Consider the following 24,002-nt stretch of genomic DNA (forward strand, 5'->3'; position numbering starts at 1 on the left):
TAAATTTACCAATTAGAAAACAAAGATCTTCATATTGGGTTAAAAATCAAAACAAGACCATGGCAAAAATATGAATAAATAGTTACTAGATAAAAGCACTTACTATATTCTAAACAACATGAAAAATGCTGTATGTACACTAAACCATATAACCTTCATAACAGTCCATGAACTGGGCTCAATTAAATGATAAAGCATGGAAGGGTTATGAAATTTGCCTGACTATATTTAGTAAATGGTAGTCAGATTTTTAAGTCGTGTTTGTCAAATGCACAAAAAATTTTAAAAGATAAATAATATAAGAACAGTAATACGATGATTTATTAGTTAGATACTGAACATTGTACTTTACACGATAAAAGTACAACATCCTTCTGACCAATTAGACTGTGATCATTTCCCCAAAACACAAAATATATAGATCACATTTTCCAACCACAATGCAATAAAGTAGGAATAAACAAAAAGTCAAGAAAATTGAACTATATAAATAAGAAATGCATTTCTAAGTAACTTGTTGCTCAAAAAAGAAAATAACAGCTACTTTAATTATACAAATGATTTAGAAACTAAGTACCAATGATTTAGAAATTCAGTGATTTAGAAAATAACAATATATCAAAAGTATAGAATATCCCCATAGCAGTACTCATAATAATTTATAGCTACAAATGTTCTTTCTGTTAAATATGAAGAAAGAAAACATATATTACTTAGATATTAACTCGAAAAGCTAGCAAAGGACAAAACAGAGCCAAGGAAAACAGACAAAAAGAATCAGTAAAGATTAAATCAGAAACTTATGATTTAGGGGACAGAAGGGCAAATAAACATTACAAGAGGTAGTTCTGTGAAAATTTCAATAAAACATATAAAGCTCTTGTTAGTCTAGTCAAGTGTAATATAAAGAAAGAACAAATATATAAAGGAATTAGAAAGATAATATAAATATAGCTATGGAGGCAATTAAAAATTAAAAGATAAAACATCTAGAAAAAATGATAAATAATACACAAGGAGAAATATTTAAAACTTTACTAGAAACATAAAATAGTTGAATACATATAAATAAATTTAAATGTATATCTTATCTATTATTCATGGGTAGAAAAAAATCAATCCTTAATCTATACATATAACATCATCTCAATAAAAATACTGAAAGAATATTTTTGGAACCAGCTAAGCTGATTTTCAAGATCAAAGACAAGAAAATAAGCACATGAGGATATGGATATCCAAGAGAATACTCAAGATAATACCCACAAGGGTGATGGTGAGTTTTACCACATATGGTCAAATGTATTATAAATCTCAAGTAATTAAAATGTTTTTGCCATGAATAAAGAGACAGACACAGTAGTGAATGTCCAAAATAAATGCTAATGAATTGGGAATGTAGTATCAAACATGATATTTAAAATCAGTGTGTAAATGATGGAATATCAAATTATTTTGAAACAATCGACTAGCCATTGAGGAAAAATAAGGCTATATCTTTAACAGGGGAACATGATCTTTTATATCTGCTGGTGTCCAGCAGCATAGTTGGTGAATATGAATTCTTCTACTCCACAACATCGGGTTGTCACAACAACCAACAAAAATACACTGTACACTATAAATTTTGTGGCAAGGTCAAGGAAAGGCCAGGAAGAATCATGCCCTAGGAGCTATCCTGATTTTACTTGGACAGTAGGGATTGTGATTAAATGATTGTATTAGTCAGAGTTCATTTGAGAAACATAGATGGTATATATACAGTTGACCCTTGAAGAAGGCAGGGTTAGAACAATGCATATTTTTGGTCCTCCACATCCACAGATTCCCAACCACAGGGGAAAATACTGTTTTTAATTGTGATTGGTTGAATCCATGGATGCGAAACTCAGGAACAGTGGTTTGAGTGTATACTTATTGAAAAAATCCACAAGTGGACACGCACAGTTCAAATCCGTATTGTTCAAGTCAACTGTTCTTCTACTTACCCTAATAAAACAGAGTAGCTGGTCCTAGTCAGTTAACCAGGAACAATGTATATTATTGAACTAATTCACATGAAAATGTGACTAATACTCTCAGACATACATTCATTTTCAAAATCTATGTCCTCTGTCCCTAATCAGGTGGTACTGACAAATTAAAGTGAAAGTAGTAACACAGTAGGAGGAAGGAAACAAAACCTAGAACAAGAGACCAATCACAGAGAGGCTGGGCTTTCCTGAGATTTTGTCTTGGAGTCTGCCCTCCTAAACTATCCTGCTATTCACAGCTGAACCTGAATAACTTCCAAAAGTTCTAAGATTCTTTACAATGTCTTCCAATGAATAAATAACATACTTGTAGTAAAAAACAGCCTGGGAGTAGAAAGTCAAGGCTCAGAGGCCTCTTTTTTATATGTATCTTTTCTAAATAAATATTTCGAAGTCTGGGCTCACCTGTATTTGCGCTGAGCTGCTGCACTAGAATTAAGAATTGTCTTTCTTATTTTTAATTTTTTGTGAAAGTATTTGGGTAAAAGAGTGTTTTGATTTATTACTGCCCAAGATTCTATGGATAATGTTTACACATTATATAAAGAGGAAAGAGTAGTAAAGCTAAAGCAAACAAATACACAGTAAGAACAGAACATATGTAATGCAGGGAAGCTAGCTGAGCCAATTCCTTTCTTCCTGTCTGGGTGTGAATAAGGGTGGAAAAAGAAAAGGAAAGTGATGATATTTTGGTGTCAATAACATTTTATTTCTTTGGAAAGGGAATCAGGGGTCAAGAAAAGATAAAGCTATACTTCTTTTCTGTCAGGCAACTTATGACTTTATCGATGTCACTGTCCCCAGATTCCTGATATCCTAGCCTCCTCATTATTGCGATTTTTCATAACATGCTGCCCTCACTCAGTAACTGCTATGAAAAAAGAAGGGGGAGTTGAGACCATGCAGACAGCACATCATCAATCAAAAGTTGTTTTTCTACTGGAAGAGTAGATTGTCAAATGTTTAGGAAGCACATCCTAATAGGACTTGAATAATTCATTTATTTAAAAAAATCTTCTTGAAAACCCATATCCAAAAAGATATTTCTACATCGAAGTTTATAGCAGCATTATTCACAGTGGCCAGGACATGGACGCAACCAAAGCGGTGGTACATATATATAATGGAATATTACTCAGCCATAAGAAGAGATGAAATACTGCCATTTGTGACAACATGGATGGACCTTGAGATAATCATGCCAAGTGCGATAAGCCAGACACAAAAAGCTGAAAATCACATGATATCACTTATATGTGGGATATAAACCTAAAAGCAACAAATGAACAGGACAAACAAACAGAGACTCATGGACATTGACTATAGACTAGTGGTTACCAGAGGGTGGGGGAAGAGGGATGAGGTAGACGGGGTAAAGAGGGTCAAATGTGTGGTGACAGAAAGAAATCTAACTATGGGAGGTAAACACACAGTGTAAATATATATATGCCTTACTGTTAAAGTGTACAGATGAAACTTATTGGATTTTGTTAACCAATGTCACCATAAAAAATAAATTAATTAATTTTTAAGTAAAAATAAATAAATAAATAAATAAATAAATAAATGATCTTTTTGCATGTTCCTAAAATGTAATTTATTTTGTCTTAGATATCTTCAAAAAGCAGTGTGCTTCTGAACATGTAACTGTATTCATATTTCTATTTAGTTGAGTCCAATTAAGCTCTATTCCTCAGTCAGTTCTTACAGTATTTAAATGTAGCTTGAAAAAATTCTGCTTTCAGGAGCCATTTATAAAAATAATAACTTGGTCAGGAAGACACACTTACACTATTTTGATAAAAATAATAATGATGAAACAAAATCAAACTCCCCAAAATTAACAAGCTCAGGTTGAAAGAAACTAAAAATTCTCACAAACCAAAAATCAGCATATTAGGACTGTAAAGCATTATAATTAATTTTGAAATATAAAATAATGATTCCTCTAGCCAAAATTTACTTCGTTAATGAAATCCTATGGTATAATCTAATGATCTCTAAACAAGTTTCTCTTTTTTTTTTGTTCTGTCTCTCTATATACACACACACACACCTATGTCATGCAGAAAATTAATGTTGAAAATTATGTTTCCTACTGACTTTGAGAAAGTTTAATGTCATGATGCTTATAAAAGCAGTCCCAAATCACAGTGGGCATTTAGGGCTTTCATTACCATTTCTGAAGGTAAATATTTTTCTCTAACTTTTCAAAGTTCATTCTTAAAGTATTATGTATTCCTGTCCATGAATTTTCTCAAGTATGGGTAGCATGTTTTAATGAAGATTTCCTTTTTATTCCTGAAACTACCTTTTGTCTGATCCTAACTTAATCTGAATTGATTTATATGAAACCCATGTAAACAAACATCCTAAGGTGAGAACTATTTCAGCAAGAGAGCAGTGAGAAAATAGATTTAACAATTGAGTCAATAGCACAGATTGACATGGAATTGGGCTAAGAAAAGTTCTAGCTTACTCTGAATTCTTCTCATATAACAAAACGTTTCACATGTGTACTCCACTCTATGACAACTGCTAAAACAAGTTACCGTATGTTCCATAATAGTGCAACACATGTAACAAATGCACAATACACAAGGACTAGTAGATGAAAAAAGAGTGTGCTTAGCTGGCAGCAGGGCCCAGGACAGACTGAAGTAGCAAGAGGCATCATGCCCTTAGAAGAGGTTTTGTGCCACCAGAGGAGGAGGAAGATGTGGTAGCAAGTGGATAGGAAGGAAAAATAAGAGAATGAAATGAATGAAAAAGTACATAGAATGATGTAAATTATAAAGTAATTAAAATGTAAATATAAAGACAGATCTAAAGACACATTAGGATGAGTTAAGGAGAATACTGCCAGGGTAGGCAGTAATAAGAAGAATGAAAGCCTCAGAAGAGGGTCAGCTGACTAAAGGAGAACAGACAAGAAGACTGCATAGAGGCAACATGTATATGATCACTTTTCTACATTGCACTAAAAGTGCATATAAGCATATGTATGATGAAAGTAACTAAAATGTTTAAATACATAATAACTTTTAAAAATTATAAAAGAGAGTAAAGGTCTTATACAAACCCCATGCAATGCTGTCCATAAGAATTTGGGAGTTTACATAATTATAAATAGAACAGAATATGTCTGCTTACCTAAGAAAAAGTGCCAAGAAGGAAAATCCCCTTAAAAGTTGCATATACTCAATGACCTAACAATTTCCCACCATATTGGAATTTATCCTACATACAGACTCATACAAGGACTCAAAGTTACAAAGGTATGCGTACAAAGTACAGAAAAGAGCACGAGAATGTGATCCAATATGTGACCTTGTAAATAATAAGAAAGAAAAAATGACAAAGACACAGACGATAAGCCAATGAGAGAGAGAGAGTGTTTGAAAACCTGATATTTGAAAGTGATATGATATCCGTGCAGTTGGGGGTTCATTCTCTGCTGTGAAGTTCATGCTGCAGAGTTTTATACATAGAGAAAAATATGAATCCAAGATATCATTTATGATTCTGTTGTCCTGAATTAATTATTATTCCAAGAAACTAGTAACCCATAAAATTTAGAGTAAAGAATGAATGACACTTATCATCTGTTTGGTTTCCTATACAGGGAATTGTTTCTTTCATTCATTCATTCATTCATTCATTCATTCATTCATTTATATTAATTTTTTTAATGGTGACGTTGGTTAATGCAATCCAATAAATTTCAGCTATAAATTTTAACAGTAAGGCATATATACATTTACATTGTATGTTCATCTCCCATAGTTAGATTTCTTTCTGTCACCACACATTTGACCCCTTTTACCCCATCTACCTCTCCAGTACCCCTCTCCTGTCCCCTCCGGTAACCACTAGTCTATTGTCTATGTCCATAAGTCTCTGTTTGTCCTGTTCGTTTGTTGCTTATAGGCCTGTATCCCACATATAAGTGATATCATGTGATTTTCAACATTTTCTGTCTGACTTATTGCGCTTAGCATGATTATCTCAAAGTCCATCCATGTTGTCGCAAATGGCAGCATTTCCTCTTTTCTTATGGCTGAGTAATATTCCATTGTATATATGTACCGCTGCTTCTTTATCCAATCATTTATCATAGGACACTTCGGTTGCTTCCATGTCCTGGCCACCGTGAATAAAACTGCTATGAACATCAGTGTGCAAATATCTTTTCTGATATATGTTTGTTTTCAAGTCTTTGGGGTAAATACCCAGGAGAGGGAATGCTGGATCATATGGTAGATCAATTTTTAGTTTTTTGAGGAAACTCCATATTGTTTTCCATAGTGGCTGTACCAGTTTGCCATCTCACCAGCAGTGTACAAGAGTTCCTTTTCTCCACATCCTCTCCAACATTTGTTACTACTTGTCCTGTTGATTATAGCTATTCTAAAAGGTGTGAGATGGTATCTCAATGTGGTTTTGATTTGCATTTCTCTAATAGTTAGCAATGTTGAGCATCTTTTTATATATTTGTTGGCCATTTGTATGTCTTCTTGGGAGAAGTGTCTGTACAGGTCCTCTGCCCATTTTTTGATTGGATTGCTTGTTTTTTGTTGTTGTTGTTATTGTTGTTGTTATTGAGTTGTATGAGTTCTTTGTATATTTTAGATATTAGGCCCTTACCAGAGGTGTCGCTTGCAAATATCTTCTCCAATTGGGATGGTAGTCTCTTTACCTTGTGGACGGCTTCTTTTGCTGTGCAGAAACTTTTTAGTTTGATGTAGTCCCATTCATTTATTTTAGCTTTTACTTCCCTTACTTTTGAGGTCAAATTCATAAAATCCTCTTTAAGTCCAAGGTCCTTGAGTTCCTATGTTCTCTTCTATGCATTTTATTGTATCAGGTCTTATATTCAGGTCCTTAATGCATTTTGAGTTAATTTTGGTGTGCGGTGATAAATAACAGTCTAGTTTCATTCCTTTGCAGGTGGCTTTCCACTTTTCCCAGCACCATTTATTGAAGAGATTTTCCATTCTCCACTGTATGTTTTTGGCTTTTTTGTTGAAAATTATTTGCCCATATAAATATGGTTTTACTTCTGGAGCCTCAATTCTGTTCCATTGGTCCGTGTGTCTGTTTTTCTGCCAATACCATACTGTTTTGATTACTGTCGCTTTGTAGTATAATTTGAAGTCAGGCAGAGTGATGCCTCTAGCCTCATTCTTTTTTCTCAGGATGCCTTTGGCAATTTGAGGTCTTTTGTGCTTCCATACAAATCTGATGTTATTTTGTTCTATTTCTTTAAAAAGTGCCAATGGGATTTTGATGGGAATTGCATTAAATCTGTATAATACATTAGGTAATATGGTCATTTTAACTATGTTGATTCTTCCAACCCAAGAACACGTAATACCTTTCTATTTCTTTGTATCTTCATTGATTTCTTTTAATAAGATCTTATAGTTTTTATCATATAGGTCCTTCACCTGTTTCGTTAGATTTATTCCTAGATATTTTATTCTTTTCATTGCAATTGCAAAAGGAATTATTTTTTCCACTTCTTTTTCTGACACTTCATTATTAGAGTATAGGAACGCTATTGGATTTTTGAACATTGATTCTGTATCCAGAAATTTTACTGTATTTGCTTATTGTTTCCATTAGTGTTCCTGAGGAGTCTTTAGGGTTTTCTATGCAGAGAATCATATCATCCGCAAATAGTAACAGTTTGACATCTTTGTTTTCTATTTGGATGCCTTTTATATCTTTCTCTTGCCTCATTGCACTCACTAGGACCTCCAATGTTATATTGAATAGGAAATTGTTTCTTTTAGATGTCAGAATTTGAGCAAACAAATTATCATCTCACAGCAAATGTTTACTGAGGCCCCAAATCATAAAAAACAAACGCTGTGCTCTGTTTCTATCCATGCTCAATCTTAATATTTTAAAATATCCAAATATTTATTATTTTCCAATCTTTACTTGAATAGTTAGTATAGATCCAGAACACATGCTTTTTTTGAGCAACAGAAAATGTGATATTTAGGTTACTCAAAAAATACCTCAGAGAGCCTAAGCCAATGTTATGCTTTCTACCCCTATAACAATCCACCTCGCTATAAATACCATCCCACTCCTGCTCTTCTTAGACATGAGATAATGCTTGTAATCTCTTACACCAAGTAATTATTTACCCAGCTCACCTCTCTTACCCTAAACATCACTTGACCCTCAAGGCACATAAGGAAGTCTAAACCTTGTAGTTACTTCTCCTATAGCTCTTTGCTATATAATCTATAGCTCACACATCAGTAGCATAGGCATCACTGTAGTATTTTAATAAATGCAGAATTTCAGGCTCTACCCCAAACCCACTGAATCAGAATCTACATTTTAACAAGTTCCCTAGGTGATTTGTATGCTCAACAACATAAGTTGTCAAACCTCACCAAATCTGAATTACCCCCTGATATTCAGTCTCAGTTTGGTGTGGGCCCCGGCTTTTTTTCAAAATATTTTCAAAAGCTTCTTAGGTGATCTTAAGGTGCATCCAGGGTTGAGAATCACTGCATGTTCTTATTCATGATACTCCATGTTCTACACTTTGGATAGCAACTCCCTCTTTAAAAAAAAAAAAAACACTCTTTGCTTCACAAGCAGCAAATGTGTCTTTGCTATCTCAGTCATTCACTCAAAAAGTTGTGAGCGATGACTCTGTTCAAGACACCATGGCAACTACAGAGAATACCACTATAAACTAGAGTGACCCTACCCTGCCTTCATGGAGTTTGCCTTCTAATGGGAGAGAATAAAGAAATTCATAGACAATTAAATACAGGGCAAGGATGAGTATTTTGGTAGAACTACAAAGTGATTAGACAGCAGAAACAGAGGTCACTAAACAATTATAGGGTAAAACATTTTTTTCAGATAAGTATGTAAAAGTAAAACAATCTATATTGTACCTGGTTCTCAAAGTTGAATTTAAGATTGTTGTCTTCAAATAAATTTCTGGGCCAGAACTTATTTTCAGTGCTGCCCGAAATAGAATTTACCAACCTTTCCACCCTCAAATGCCTCTTAAAATGGTGGTCTAAGTACTTCATGCAAGAAAAAAACCAGCAATTTTGCTTCCTAAAAGACCAATTAGGACAGTATATTTACCACTCAAAAGCAAATGAAGACTTACAGTACAACTTCTGTGAAGTCATCAGGCTGTTTTTTTCCACAAATTACCAGATTGGCCACTGTGACTGAATTGACTGACCAGATCATTCCACATATCCAAGTATCTGGTCTGTCTCGTTGCCAAATAGAATTAACAGTACTTTTATTTGATTCAATGTTGTACACAAGAATATGGATTGAATAGAGTAAAATTCAAGTTACAAATAACCCCCTGCCACTTCTGATATTCACAATTAAGCAGTTTAGCAAAGTAGTGGTTAAAATCAAGAGATATAGAAAGAGAAAAATATAAATTTTAATCCTGGCTCTGCAACTGAGTAGCTCTGTGGCCTTGGGCTCCCTGCACCTCACTTTCCTCACCTCTAAAGTAGGGATAATATTGTTACTTACCACATAGAAGTACTGTGAGGCTTAGTGGAGATAATTTATGTAAAACTTGTAGCATTATATAGAAAAAAACAACACTCAATATCAAATATTGTTGTTGTAGTTATTACAAATATTTTAGATACATGAGTTCCAGCAAATATTTAGAGTCATTAGATAAAGATGTTATTGTCATTTTTTTTCTATTAGAGTCTCATTGCTTTACTAAAAATATTGCTTTCCATAGTGCAACATGGGATATGTTTTACTACCATTATTAGACAAGGCACTGCGGGAAAAAACAGTGTTGTAATAAAAAGCTGTAGGAGACTGATACACTGCTGAACCACTCAACTTCTTTTTAAGCTTTTTTTTTTGAAGAATATGGCTCAACTATGAATGATCATGTCACAAATAAGGCCTGCTGAGGAACAATACTTACTGGGTCTGTTTGGGTCATTAATATCATGTTTGAAGTCTTTAAGTCATTATGCATTTCTCATAATGTATAAATTTCAATTTAAGTACATTTGGCTACCAAGTCTTTTACTTAAATTAGCAAAAGATTGATTTAAAATACTAATAAAAGTATGTATCTTAATGAGTATCACAGTAATGATATAATAGCCTAAGTCCTATATCCTTAGAAACTTAGGTCAAGAAGCTGATTAGGATCACAAATAAATAGATATTAGCCATAGGTCAGACTGCATTTATTTTTTTTTTTTTGTCTTGAAACCAGAATAGATTCATGTAAACAAAATAATTCTTTCTTATCTTCTGGGTCCTTATGTTATATTAATTCAGTTTTGACATGTCCTCATATACTGTTTATTGCAAAACAGAGTGAGTGAACTGATTCAGATCAAATAGCTGACTTTCCACCCAAATCCCATGACAAAAACAAACAGAACTTTTGAGAGATTGAAGATGTGAGCTTATTTTCATATTCTTTTTTTTCTCTCTCTTTGAGGTATTTTGGTATAATTTTAGTTTTATGTATTTTGTGAGTGGTTGGAAATGTAAAGGATCTGTAAAGTTTATTTGAGTTAGTGCAGTAGAAACTTTATAAAAATCATCTTGTTTTTAAAAACTACAGAAGGAGATATCAGTGTAAGTGTGACTAAATCTACACATACTTTACAGCACTAATGATGTCTTAAGTTCCCAAGTCTGAAATGTTAACAATAGCCCAGAACAAAATATTCAACTACAGAGAAAGAAAAATATCAAAATAGGGCCAATATTGGGAATATTGAGCCCTGAACTTTAACCTCAGCTATAAATAAGACTATTTTTAAAAAGAGAGTCAAAAGAGGTTCCAGTAAAGAAGGTAGAAGATGTAAACACTGTGCTTGCCTCTTCCCATGACCACATTAAAATTATAACTAAATTATAGAACAATAAACCAGGAGAACCATTGTAAGACTAGATGAACAGATGTCCTATAACTAAGGATATAAAGACGAAGCCACATCCAGACTGGTAGAAGGGGCAGAAGCTCCAAACAGAGAGAGTTATACCCTCACACAACTCTCTCTCGGGCCCTCGCACAACTCTCTCTCACTCCAAGGCATTCAAACCCTGGGCTCCAGCAGAGGCACAGTGACTCGGGAGGTACCTGCGACTCAGGGAGAGGCTGAGTTGTGTGGTTTCTGGGCAAGAGATGGAGAGACAACCACCATTGTCCCTGTGGTGAGTCCTCCTTCCAAGCAGCCTATGGGCAGATGTAATCTTTCCTGTGTTGAAACCTCATCACACATAGCCAAATCTGAACTGGTCAGATGAAATATGCTCGCTCTACCCTGATGCCTCTCTGGGACTCTGCTCCACTCAACCGACACACCAACAGAGGCACTTTTGACTATGGGCAGCCAGCCCTGGCCCATGCTACAGTCTTTCTTTGACAACTCTCAGGCTTTGGCTAGCCTCTGTGTGCTCTGAGTCTTTTACTGAGAGGCCCTAGGCTCAGAACTGGCATCAAACCTTAATCTGTATGCATTAAGTTGGTAAATATCTCGCCTAACCCTGAGACCTCCATGAGACCTCACCTCATCCGAGTCCCTTACTGCAGGAGGCTCTTTCAGCAGCTGAGCTTCACTGGCAGCCACAGTCCACATACAACAAACATTGGCAGGCCTCAGAGTGCCTTATGCCTATTGTTGAGATGCCCAGGCCAGTACTAGTTAGGTCTTGGGTCACAGTGTGGCGTCTCCCACATGCCTCCAGGTCCATCACAGGGAAGGTCCAACTGTGGATCACTTTATCTCCTACCAAGTAACCCCAGGCCATCACATGTAATGGTTGTCCTTAGCCTGCACAGAAACCCTCCAAAGATGTCCCAGAACCAACATATCCGGAAGCCAGGTTCAAACCATAACAGAGCACCATCTGATCAGCCCCCAAAGCGGCGCACCCAAAGGTTGGTCACAGCAAGTACCAAGGCTCATTGGGGAAAATCCCCCCTCTGTGGGATCAGTCCACATACAGCAGCACCTACACTGTGGGTATGACCAATCATCGCAGCTACTTAGCCTGAGAGTCAATCTCTCTCACTGAAGTGTCAACAGTAGTCAAGGCTTAATTACAATTGGATTGTATACAATCCACATAAGGGACCTTCTTGGAGCACCCAGCACAGATAAACAAGATGACCGCACCACCAGTTCTCACAGGGTACCTAGTACTTAAGGCCAACCTGCCAAGACTGGGAGACATAGTAGAGCTACCTAATACATAGAAACAAATGTAAAGAGGCGGCCAAAATGAGGAGACAAAGAAACATTTCCTAAACGAAAGAACAGAACAAAGTTCCCAAAAAAAGAACTAAATAAAATGGAGGCAAGAAACCTACCAGATACAGAATTTATAACACTGGTTAGAAGGATGCACAAGGAAAGTAATGAGAATTTCAACAAAGAGTTGTTAAGCATAAGAAAGGACATAACAACCATAAAAAGGTAAGAAATGAAGAATACAATAACTGAAAACAAGAATATACTAGAAGAAATCAACGATAGATTAGATGTAATAGAGAATCAATTCAGCCCTTTGGAAGAGAAAGTAGCAGAAAACATCCAATCAAAATAGCAAAAGAAAATCACTAAAAAATTAGGATAGTTTAAGAGACCACTGGGACAACATCAGTCATAACAACTTTCATATCATAGGGGTACCAGAAGGAGAAGAGAGTGAACAGGGGACTGAGAATCAATTTGAAAAAATAACGATGGAAAACTTCCTTACTTGGTGAAGGAAATAGACTTACAAGTCCAGGAAGCACAAAGTCCCAAACAAGATGAACCCAAACAGGCTCACACCAAAATATATCATCACTAAAATGGCAAAGATTAAAGACAAAGAAAGCTTTTAAAATCAGCGAGAGAAAAGCAGTTAGTAACCTAAAAGAGAGATCCCATAAGACTGTAAGCTGATTTCTCAAATGAAATTTTGCAGCCAGAAAGGACTGGCACAGAATATTCAAAGTGATGAAAAGCAAAGACCTACAACCAATATTACTTTAAACTGCGAAGATATCATTTAGAAGTAGAAAACAGATAAAAAGCTTCCCAGACAAGAAAAAGCTAAAGGAGTTCATCACTGCTAAGCCAGTATTACAGGAAATTCACTTCAAATTAAAAGACACACAGAGACTGAAAGTACAGGGATAGAAAAAGATATTTTATGCAAATGGAAACAAACAAACAAAAGGCTGGGGTAGCAATACTTGTATCAGACAAAAGACTTTATATCGAAGACTATATTAAGACACAAGTTCATTTCAAAATGATAAAAGGATCAATTTAACATGGAGATATAATCCTTGTAAACATATATGCACTCGACATAAGAGCACCTACATATATAAAGCAAATATTGACTGATGTAAAGGGAGAGACTTATAGTAATACAGTCATAGTAAAATACTTTAACACCCATTGACACCAATGGGCAGATCTTCAAGACAGAAAATAATTAAGGAAGCAGCAGCCTTAAATGACACATTAGACCAGATGGATTTCAGTGATATTTTTAGAGCATTTTGCACCAAAGCAACAGAATATACATTCTTTTCAAGTGCACATAGAACATTTTCCAAAAGGGACTAAATGGTAGGCCACAAAACAAGTCTCAATAAACTTAAGAAGATCGAAATCATATCAAAGTCTTCTCTGAACACAATGGTATAAAACTAAAAATCAATTACAAGAAAAAAAAAACAGAAAAACACACAAACACATGAAGACTAAATAACATAATACTAAACAATGAATAGGTTAACAATGAGATCAGGGAAGAATGGAAACATACCTTGAGACAAATAAAAATGAAAACATAAACCTTTTAACTAGACTTATCAAGAAAAAAAAGAGAAAAGACCCAAATAAAGAAAATCAGAATTGAAAAAGAAGCGACAACTGGCACCACAGAAATACAAAGGATTATAAGAAAATACAAGAACAATTTTATGCAAACAGATTGGACAATCTGGAAAAAAAAAACCGATAAATTCCTGGAAATATACAATCTTCCAAGACTGAATCAAGAAGAAACGGAAAATAAGCCAGACAGAAAAGGTTGAAAATTGCATGGTATCACTTATATGTAGGATATAAACTTAAAAGCAACAAATGAACAGGACAAAAACAGAGACTTGTGGACATGGACAATGGACTAGTGGTTACCAGAGGGGAAGGTGGGAGGAGGGAAAATAAATAAAATGTTAAAAAAAATAATAAAAATTAAAAATTAAAAAAAAAGAAGAAACGGAAAATCTGAACCAACCAATTACTACAAATGAAATTGAATCAGTAATTAAAAACCTTTCAACAAACAAAAGTCCTGGATAAGATGGAGCCACAGGTAAATTTTACCAAATATTCAAAGAAGAGTGAACACATCTCTTTCTCAAACTATTCCAAAAGATTCAAGAGGTGGGCAGGCTCCCAAGCTCATTCGACAAAGCCAACATTACTGATTTCAAAATCAAATAAAGAAATTACAAAAAGAAAAAGAAAAAAAAGAAGAAAATTATAGATCCTGTGATATTCCTGATGAACATAAATGCAAAAATCCTCAACAAAATATTAGCAAACCAAAATCAGCAATACAATAAGATCATATACCATGATAAAGTGGTATTTATTCCTGGGATACGAGTTTAATTCAATAACTGCAAATCAATTAACGTGATACACCTCATAAGCAAAATGGAGGATAAAAATCATATGATCACATCAATAGGTGAAGAAAATGCATTAGAAAAAATCCAGCATGCATTTATGATAAAAGCTCTTACCAAAGTGGGAATAGAGGAGCCATACCTCAACATAATAAAGGCCATATATAACAAACCCACAGCTAACATCATATTCAATGGAGAAAAGATAAAGTGTTTTCTTTACAATCAAAAACAAGAAAGGGGTGTCCACTTTCATCGCTTTTACTTAACATAGTTTTGGAAGTCTTAGTCACAGCAATCAGACAACAACAAAAACAACAAAAATAAAAGGCATCCAAATTAGAAAGAAGTAAAACTGTCATTATTTGCAGATGACATAATACTATATAGAGAGAACGCTAAATATTCCACGAAAAAACTATTAGAACTGATAAATAAATTCAATAAAGTAACCGGATACAAGCTTAATAATCAGAAATAGGTTGTATAGTTATACAAAAATAATGAACTTTCAAAAAGAAAAATTAATAAAATAATTTCATTTACAATTGCATCAAAAAATATCTAGGAATAAATTTAACCAAGGAGATAAAAAATATATACTCAGAAAATTATAAGACATTAAAGGATGAAACTGGAGAAGATACAAATAAAAGAGAGCATATATTGTGTTCATGGATAGGAAGAATTAACATCATTAAAATGTTCATTCTGCCTAGAGCAATCTACAAATTCAATGAACACCCTATCACAATACCAATGGTGTTTTTCACAGAACTACAACAAATAATCCAAAAATTTATATGGAACCATAAAAGATCTTGAATAGCCACAGCAATCTTGAAAAAGAACGAAGTTGGAGGTATCACAACAACTGATATCAGACTATACTACAAAGCTATAGTCATCAAGACAACATGATACTGGTATAAAAACCGATGTATAGATCAATGGAACATGACAGAGAGCCCAGAAATAAACCCACACCTATATGGTCAATTAATCTATGACAAAGGAGTCAGGAATATACAATGGGGTAAAGAGAGTCTGTTCAATAAATAGTGTTGGGAAAACTGAACGGATATATGCAAAAAAAAATGAAACAATCATCTTTTTAAACATACACAAGAATAAACTCAGAATAAATTAAAGACTTAAGTGTAAGAGTTGAAACCACAAAACTCCTAGAAGAAAACATAGATAGTAAACTCCCTGGCTTGGCTCTTAGTAATACTTTTCCTGATATAACTTCTCCAGCAAGGGAAACAAAAGAAAAAGTAAACAAATGAGACTACATCAAACTAAAACATTTTTGTACAGCAAAGGAAACCATTAACAGAACGAAAAGACAACCTACTGAATGGGAGAAGATAGTTGCCTATAATACATCTGATATGGGGTTAATACCTAAAATTTATAAAGAACACACACAACTTAATAACAACAACAAAGAAAAACAATCCAATTAAAAAATAGGCAGAAAACCTGAATAGGCATCTCTCCAAAGAGGACATACAAATGGCCAATAGACATATGAAAAGATGCTCAACATCACTAATCATCAAGAAAATACAAATTAAAACCACAATGAGATATTACCACACACATGTTGAAATGGCTATCATCAATAAATCAAAAAACAACAAGTGTTGGTTAGGTTGTGGAGAAAAGGGAACCCTCATGCATTATTGGTGGGATTGCATATTGGTACAGCCGCTATGGAAAACACTTTGGAGGTTCCTTGAAAAATTAAAAATAGAATATCTTATGACCTAGCTATTGCACTTCTGGGTATTTATCCAAATAAAACCAAAACATTTATTTAAAAATATATATGCACCGCTATGTTCACTGCAGTGCTATTTACAACAGCCAAGATATGGGAGCAACCTAAGTGTCCATCAATAGACAATTGGATAAAAAAGAAATAGAACGTATGAAAAATAGACTATTACTCAGCAATAAAAAAAAATGAAATCTTACCATTTTCAACAACATGGATGGACCTAGAGGATACTACTCTAAGTAAAATAAGTCAGAGAAATACAAATATAATATGATTTCACTTATATGTGGGACATAAAAAACAAAATAAACAGACAAACAAAACAAAAACAGACTCATAGATACAAACTGATGATTGCCAGAGGGCAGGAGGGTTGGAGGGCTGTGTGAAAAAGTTAAAGGGATTAAGAAGTACAAATTGGTAGTTACAAAATAGTCATGAGGATGTAAAGTACAGCATAGGGAATATGTTCAGTAGTGATGTGGTTATCATGTGTGGTGCCAGGCAGATGCTGGACTATTTGTGGATTCGCATCATAGATTGTATGAATTTCTGGCCATTATAATGTACACTTGAAACTAATATAAAATAATATTTAATACCAATTCTAATTGAAAAATAATTTTTTAATGGACAGAGGACATGAATAGACATTTCTGCAAAGAAGACATACAAATAGCCAATAAGTGTACGAAAAAATGCTCAATGTCACTAATCATTAGAGAAATGAAAAGTAAAACCACAGTGAGGTATCATCTCACATCTGTCAGAACGGCTATCATCAATAAATCAGCAAACAACAAGTGTTGGCAAGGATGTGGAGAAAAGCAAACCCTTGTGCACTGTTGGTGGGATTGCAAATTGGTGCAGCCACTATGGACAACAGTATGGAGCGTCCTCAAAAAATTAAAAATAGAACTATCTTATAACTCAGCATTTCCATTTTGGATATTTATCCAAAGAAATCCAAAACAATATTTTTTTTTAAAAAAAATATGTATTTCTATGTTCATTGAAGCATTATTTATAATAGCCAAGATGCAGAAACAACCTAAGTATCCATCATTAAACAATTGGATAAAGAAGAGGTGGTACATATATACAATGAAATATTATTTGGGCATAAAAAAGGAGTGAAATCATACCATTTGTGACAACATGGATGCACCTAGAGAGTATTATGCTAAGCAAAATAACTCAGACAGAGATAGAAAAATACCATATGATCTCACTTATATGTGGAATCTAAAGAACAAAATAGACTCAAAGATACAGTGAACAAACTGATGGTTGCCAGATGGGAAGAGTGTTGGGGGGCTGGATGAAAAAGGAAGGGGATTAAGAAGTATACATTTGTAGTTACAAAGTAGTCATAGGGATGTAAAGTAAAACATAGGGAATATAGTGTAAAATACTGTAATAAGTATGTATGGTGCCAGGAAGGTACTAGACTAATCAGGGAGATCACTTCTTAAATTACATAAATGTCTAACCACTATGCCGTACATCAGAAATTAATATAAAATAATATTGAATGTCAACTGTAATTGAAAACTTAAAAAATTAAAAAGGGATATATGTGTTTACTATTGTTATTATTGTTCAAATACTATATCACCCAGGATGTATTTCTTGCAATGTATTATCACTTCCTCTTTATATTGGATTAGTTTGCCAGATGGCTAGGTAATCTCTAGCTAAGTCTTCAGGAGGAGAGAAATGGAATAGGGTAACTTGGTCCAGGCCTTTGGAGATGCCAATTGTTGCTTGATGGGCAGTGAAGGGCTGGGAAGCTAGGGGCAGCACTGAGTTCTGAGTGCTGGGGAGAAAAAAAGGAGAGAGCATCAAAGGCTTGACATCAGGGCTTTATTGAAATGTTCCTTTTCTGCTCTTTTTAAATTAAGCAAACAAAACTGAGATAGCAGAGTATAGATCCCCAGCCAAAAGGGTTGCAATTGATCCATGGATGCAAAAGGTGGGGACAAGGTACTGGTTTCCCCAAGTTTGGGGTCCTGATCTTTTGAGGGGAGTGTAATTATTATAAAGAATCTTTGAGTCTTTATCTGCACTAACGCTAGACACTACATCAGTAAGTGCAATTACCGTTTCTGGGTTTATGCATCCTATCCTAACCACTCTATTTAATCCTACAACCTGCCTCCCTTTCCATGTTCTAGTTTTTTCTTCTTCCCTTAATTCTTATCACTTCCTAACACACAACATTATACAGTAGGCCTTCCATATCCACAGGTTTCTCTTCCTTGATTCAACTAACTGAAAATGGAAAACAGTATTTTTGATCTGTGATTAGGAATCCACAGATGCAGAGGGCCGGCTGTATGCATTGTTCTATGCCGTTTTGTAGAAGAGAGTTAAGCATGCATGGCTTTGGAGAGGAAGGTTTCCTGGAACCAATCCCCCACAAATACCTAGGGAAGACTGTAATATATATATATAGCTATCTGTCTTCTCCCTACAGGAATATTAACAACTCAAAGACATGGATTTTTCTTTATATTTGCTGATATATTCTTAGTACCTAAAATTATACCTGGTTAATAGTAGGTATTAAATAAATATTTACTAAAGTAAAAAAAAAAAAAGAAAAAGGGAGTCAATTTTTGGTCTTTACAATGTTTTCCTATAACCAAGCAAAAAAACGAGAATAGAAAATTGGCTGGGGTTAGAGTATTAACAGTTTTGCTTAGTAGATTATTTATGTATGTGGCCAGACACAAGTATTGAACCTTAATGCAAATAATCCAAGACTTGCGCCTTCAAATGGTTTACCATCTAAGGTTAAACAGCCCAGATAGATCAAAGAGTTATAGTAATTTGAGAGACAATGCCAACCAGCTTTTTGTCTTACTCTGTCTTATTTTGGAGTAAATATGTGATGCAAAGTTAGCTTGGCCATAGAGAAATCTTATAACCTGTGGGAATTTTCTCTCACTTCCAGCCTAGATAAATCATCAACATCAATAACATTATCATTTTTGCCTATATTCACAGTAGAACATTAAGGATTATTATTCACATCTCAAAAGAGGCACTTGTACATGTTACTAATAAATTCTCTATTGGCACCTCCACAGCAGTTTACATAAACCAGTGCTCCTCAAATGTTAATGTAATAAAAATCTCTTGGAGATCTTATTAAAAACATGTATTTATGGACTTCACCCCACAAAGATTCTGATTTAGTATGTGTGGGGTGGAGCCTAAGATTCTGTGTTTCTAATAAGTCCCCAGGTGATGCTGATGATGCTGGTTCAGGGACCACAATGTGAGTAGCACTATCTAAAATTAGTTTTTTGTTTTTTGTTTTCTTCACTCCCTAACACCTAATCTGATCTTCACCTTCAAATCATTTCTTCCTTTTTGATAACTGAGGTCATTTAACATGAGATGATATTTCAACCACGGAAACATTCTAGAATCCTAATTGTTCTCTCTTCCTTCTGTGCTATCTCAGGTAAGAGACTTACCCCTTTCTCTTCGTCAAGTAAAAACTATCACTTTAATTTCAATTCTATCCCTATATCAATTATAGTCTGTATTAGTTAGGATTAGGTTCAGCTGTCAGCAATCAAAAACCCAAAATAATAGTAGTTTAAGCAAGATGAAAGAGTCCCTCTAAGATAAAACAAGCAGCCTAGGGCTGGTTATTAGCTCCATAACCGTAAGGTCCCAAATTCCTTCTATCTTGTTGCTCTGTCATTCCTAACATGCTCCTTCCATCTCAAAGTCTATCTCATAGGCCAACAAGTACTGCTATAGCTATTAGGTCCCTATTCCAGCCAACAAGAAACAAAAAAAAGGAAAGAAAGGCATACTTCTTCCTCTTTTTTGTACTTCTTTAACCCTTCATCCCTTTCTCCCAGCCCTCCAACTCCCCTCCCCTCAGGCTGTTATCCAGATCATCCTCTATATATTTTTTATTTTTTATTTTTTTCATCTTTATCAAAATGTAATAGACAATTAGTTGTTTGTATTTACATTGTACAATTCAATGAGGTTTTTTTTTCAATTATAGTTGGTATACAATCATATACCAATTTCAGTTGTATGGCATAGTGATCAGAGATCCACATAACTTTCAAAGTATTCATCCCACTGAATCTAGTATCCCTCTTCCCCCTTACATATATATTACAACATTATTAACCATCTTCATCATGCTATATTTCTTCCTTTTAAAAACACTTCCTATAAGTGCATGTATGACTTCTGCTTATATACTATGGACCAGAACTTAGTCATATGGCCATACCTAGCTGCAAAGAAGATTGGGAAATATACTTTGCATGTGCCCAGATAAAATATAAGATTTCTATTACTGAAGAAGAAGAGGAAAGATATTAGTAGTCTCTATGGCACCTCTTTGATATTTATTTTTCTCTTGTTTTTTAATTTATAATTTTCTTCTAGTTTTTCCTTCAAAGTCTATAAATGTTCTAAAATAAAAATTTACTTAACAGTACTTCTTTGCCCAGCTGCCACCCAAACTTGCATCTTTCTTTATTCCTTACCTTGTCAAAACCAAAAAATTCATTTCTATTTCTTACCTTTTATTATCACCTCCTTATTCCGCAGCACCTTGTAATCTGGCTAAGCTCCCACTGTCATTGAAACTACCTCTACAATATCACCAGTGAATTTCTTATTCCTAAATCCATTGACTTCTCTGTCCAATACTTCCCTAAGTATAAATCATTGCCATGGAAAACATTATGGTAAAACTAAGGAAACATGGCAAATAAACAGTTGGCTATCAAAGGAGAGAGTCTTGCATCAGAGATCTTGTATTATGAATGTACTCATAAAAGGGCATGCCTTTAAGAGAGACATTTTAACTCAACATATTTCATAATTTTTGTTGTGAAATGTATATAGAGATAGACACTTAGAAATAAGTCTGCTTAGTTGTAACTAAACAATATCTCACAAATACATGTGAAATTAGGCAATAAAATATTTCAAAGTATATGTATATAACAAAGTGTTTGGCACACATAGAAAATTGTTTTAACATATTATTCAACTATCTAGCGTTAATTGCCCTCATCAATCTGCTTATATTTCTAATGTATTAGATTAGAGTCATTGGATCTTTGTATTCCAGGGTTCTTTCATCTAACTTTGGCCTGACATGATTACCACATCAAAATAAAATAATAGTAAGTAGGGGCAAGGGAGAAACATTTTGGAAATTGTGTTTTCCTGTTTCTTCTTGAAACTTTGCAATGCTGGTGAGGAGAAAAATATGAGAATGAAAGGCTGTATGTGCATATAAAACCTCTTGTTTTATAATAAACTCAACTTGTTTTGGAGCTCCTTGATTGCAGAGATGAGATCCTGGGAATTGGTCAAGCTAGATGGAGCCAAATCATGGCTCAAAAGGAACTTATCATCTCTGGCAACTGATTATTACAACTAGAAACTTTGTTCTCTGACTACCTCTGATCTATGTATTTCTGACTTCTGACCCTTATCTGGCTATTATTACTAAAGTTGGCATTAATCAGCCTTTTATTCCATGTGCTGAATTGGATTTCTCCCCACTTTATGGATTTATATCAACCTTGATTTCATTCCTGGGTTCAAGTTTTTGACTTAGTAGTTATACCTCATCTTCTCTCCTGTTTCCATTTAAGCATGGACACTTTCTGACAATCCTGGGTTCCTCTATATCAAGCTTGGTGGTACTCAATCCTGGCTACACATTCGAATCATATATATATGTATGAACCCCATACAACACAATCCTGGCTACGCATTCGAATCATATATATATGTATGAACCCCATACAACACATTCTTACAAAATGGCACAGGGCCCACCATTTGAAAGGCAACTGAGATGACAGTGAGTTTCATTCATATCCTACATATCCTATATATCAGAGTACCTCTAGTACTCTGATTTAAGTGAGTCTAAGAAGGGACCAAGCATTGAGAATTTTAAGGGCTTCTGAGGTGACTCTAATCTGCAGCCAGGTTGAAAACTACCATTCTAGCTTCTGTTTCGGTCCAAAATTACTATGGGCTTTACTTAGGGAACCACTCTATTTCTCTTTATCTGTACCAGGCCACATTGCCTTCAGTGGTCTCATGGACCTCAGTAAATTCAGATGCCGGCAAGAATTAATTAGATTTAAGATAGTAATACATTTATTCAACAAACATATAATGAGTATTTTCTCTAAAATAGTCAGAGAAAACTAGAATGCTGTCCCTTTCCTCCAGAGCCGCACATGCTAGTGGAGGAGGCAGTGATGAAACCCATAATTTTAGCAACATGATAAATGTTTTAATAAGGGTATGAATGAAATACTATGGGACTATAGAAGAGGAAGCACTTATCTCTCTGTAAAGGTCTTGAAAAGCTTCCTGAAGCACATTTGAATCTCAAAGAAGAAATGGAAATTTACAAAGAGAAATAATCTAAGCAAAAAAAAAAAGATATTCTGTATAAACATACATGGATGGTTTAAATTTTTCATTCAAGAATAGTATGATTTTCTTTTTAAATCCTAAGACTTTGGGAGTATTTTAAAGACTTTTTTAAAGAAAACAAAAAATTTTCCAGTGACTGCAAAGTGCTATAGCATTTTTGTAAACAAGACTAAATCACCTTGATGGCTCAACAAAAGAAAAAAGACTAATAAAACTATAATAGTAAAAACAAGAATAAACCTATGACATATTTAATTTTAACATCACTTCAACTTGATTGCAAATTCTGACTTTTAGGAAATGCAAACAATAATAATGCCTTTTAGGTTGGTTTGGCTTTCTGTATGACTGGTTGGTAACCAAATTGGTGCATTTCTTCTTGGTTCTTCTCTCTAAAATCTGAGTGATTTATACTTGGGATTAATTGACACTAGCACCCATCTAAAGTTACAATCTTCTATCTTTAAGATGCAGGGCTCCGGACTTTAACATTGTTGAGTATTCAAAAAACTGCTTGTTTTTTAGCAAACTGTTTTAAAAATTTTATAACACATTGGTTGTTTCAGCTAAAGAAACATTTCCTAGCAGTTATGGTATTTTGTTACTTGGTCTTAATCTTCAGGAACCCCATACAACACATTCTTACAAAATGGCACAGGGCCCACCATTTGAAAGGCAACTGAGATGACAGTGAGTTTCATTCATATCCTATACACCATCACATTTCTTCTTCAAAATCAAAATCGCTGCCAGACTTTTCCTGTTCTTTATGTTATAACTAAGTTCAACAGTGTATTACATCTTAAAAATCCCAAGCTGAAAATTAGAAAGAGAAGCTTTACAACCCAGAAATGTCCTCAAAAGGCCCCTTGTGTTAGGTTAGTGCCAGATGAGCTAGACGAGAGAAAAAAACATGTCTTCCATGAACCCATGTTGTTGCAGATGGCAAAATTTCATTCTTTTTATGGCTAAGTAATATTCCATAGTATATAGGTACCACCTCTTCTTTACTCATTCATTC

The sequence above is a fragment of the Pteropus vampyrus genome, unplaced genomic scaffold (assembly GCF_000151845.1).
Source record: "Pteropus vampyrus isolate Shadow unplaced genomic scaffold, Pvam_2.0 Scaffold946, whole genome shotgun sequence".
NCBI lineage: Eukaryota > Metazoa > Chordata > Mammalia > Chiroptera > Pteropodidae > Pteropus > Pteropus vampyrus.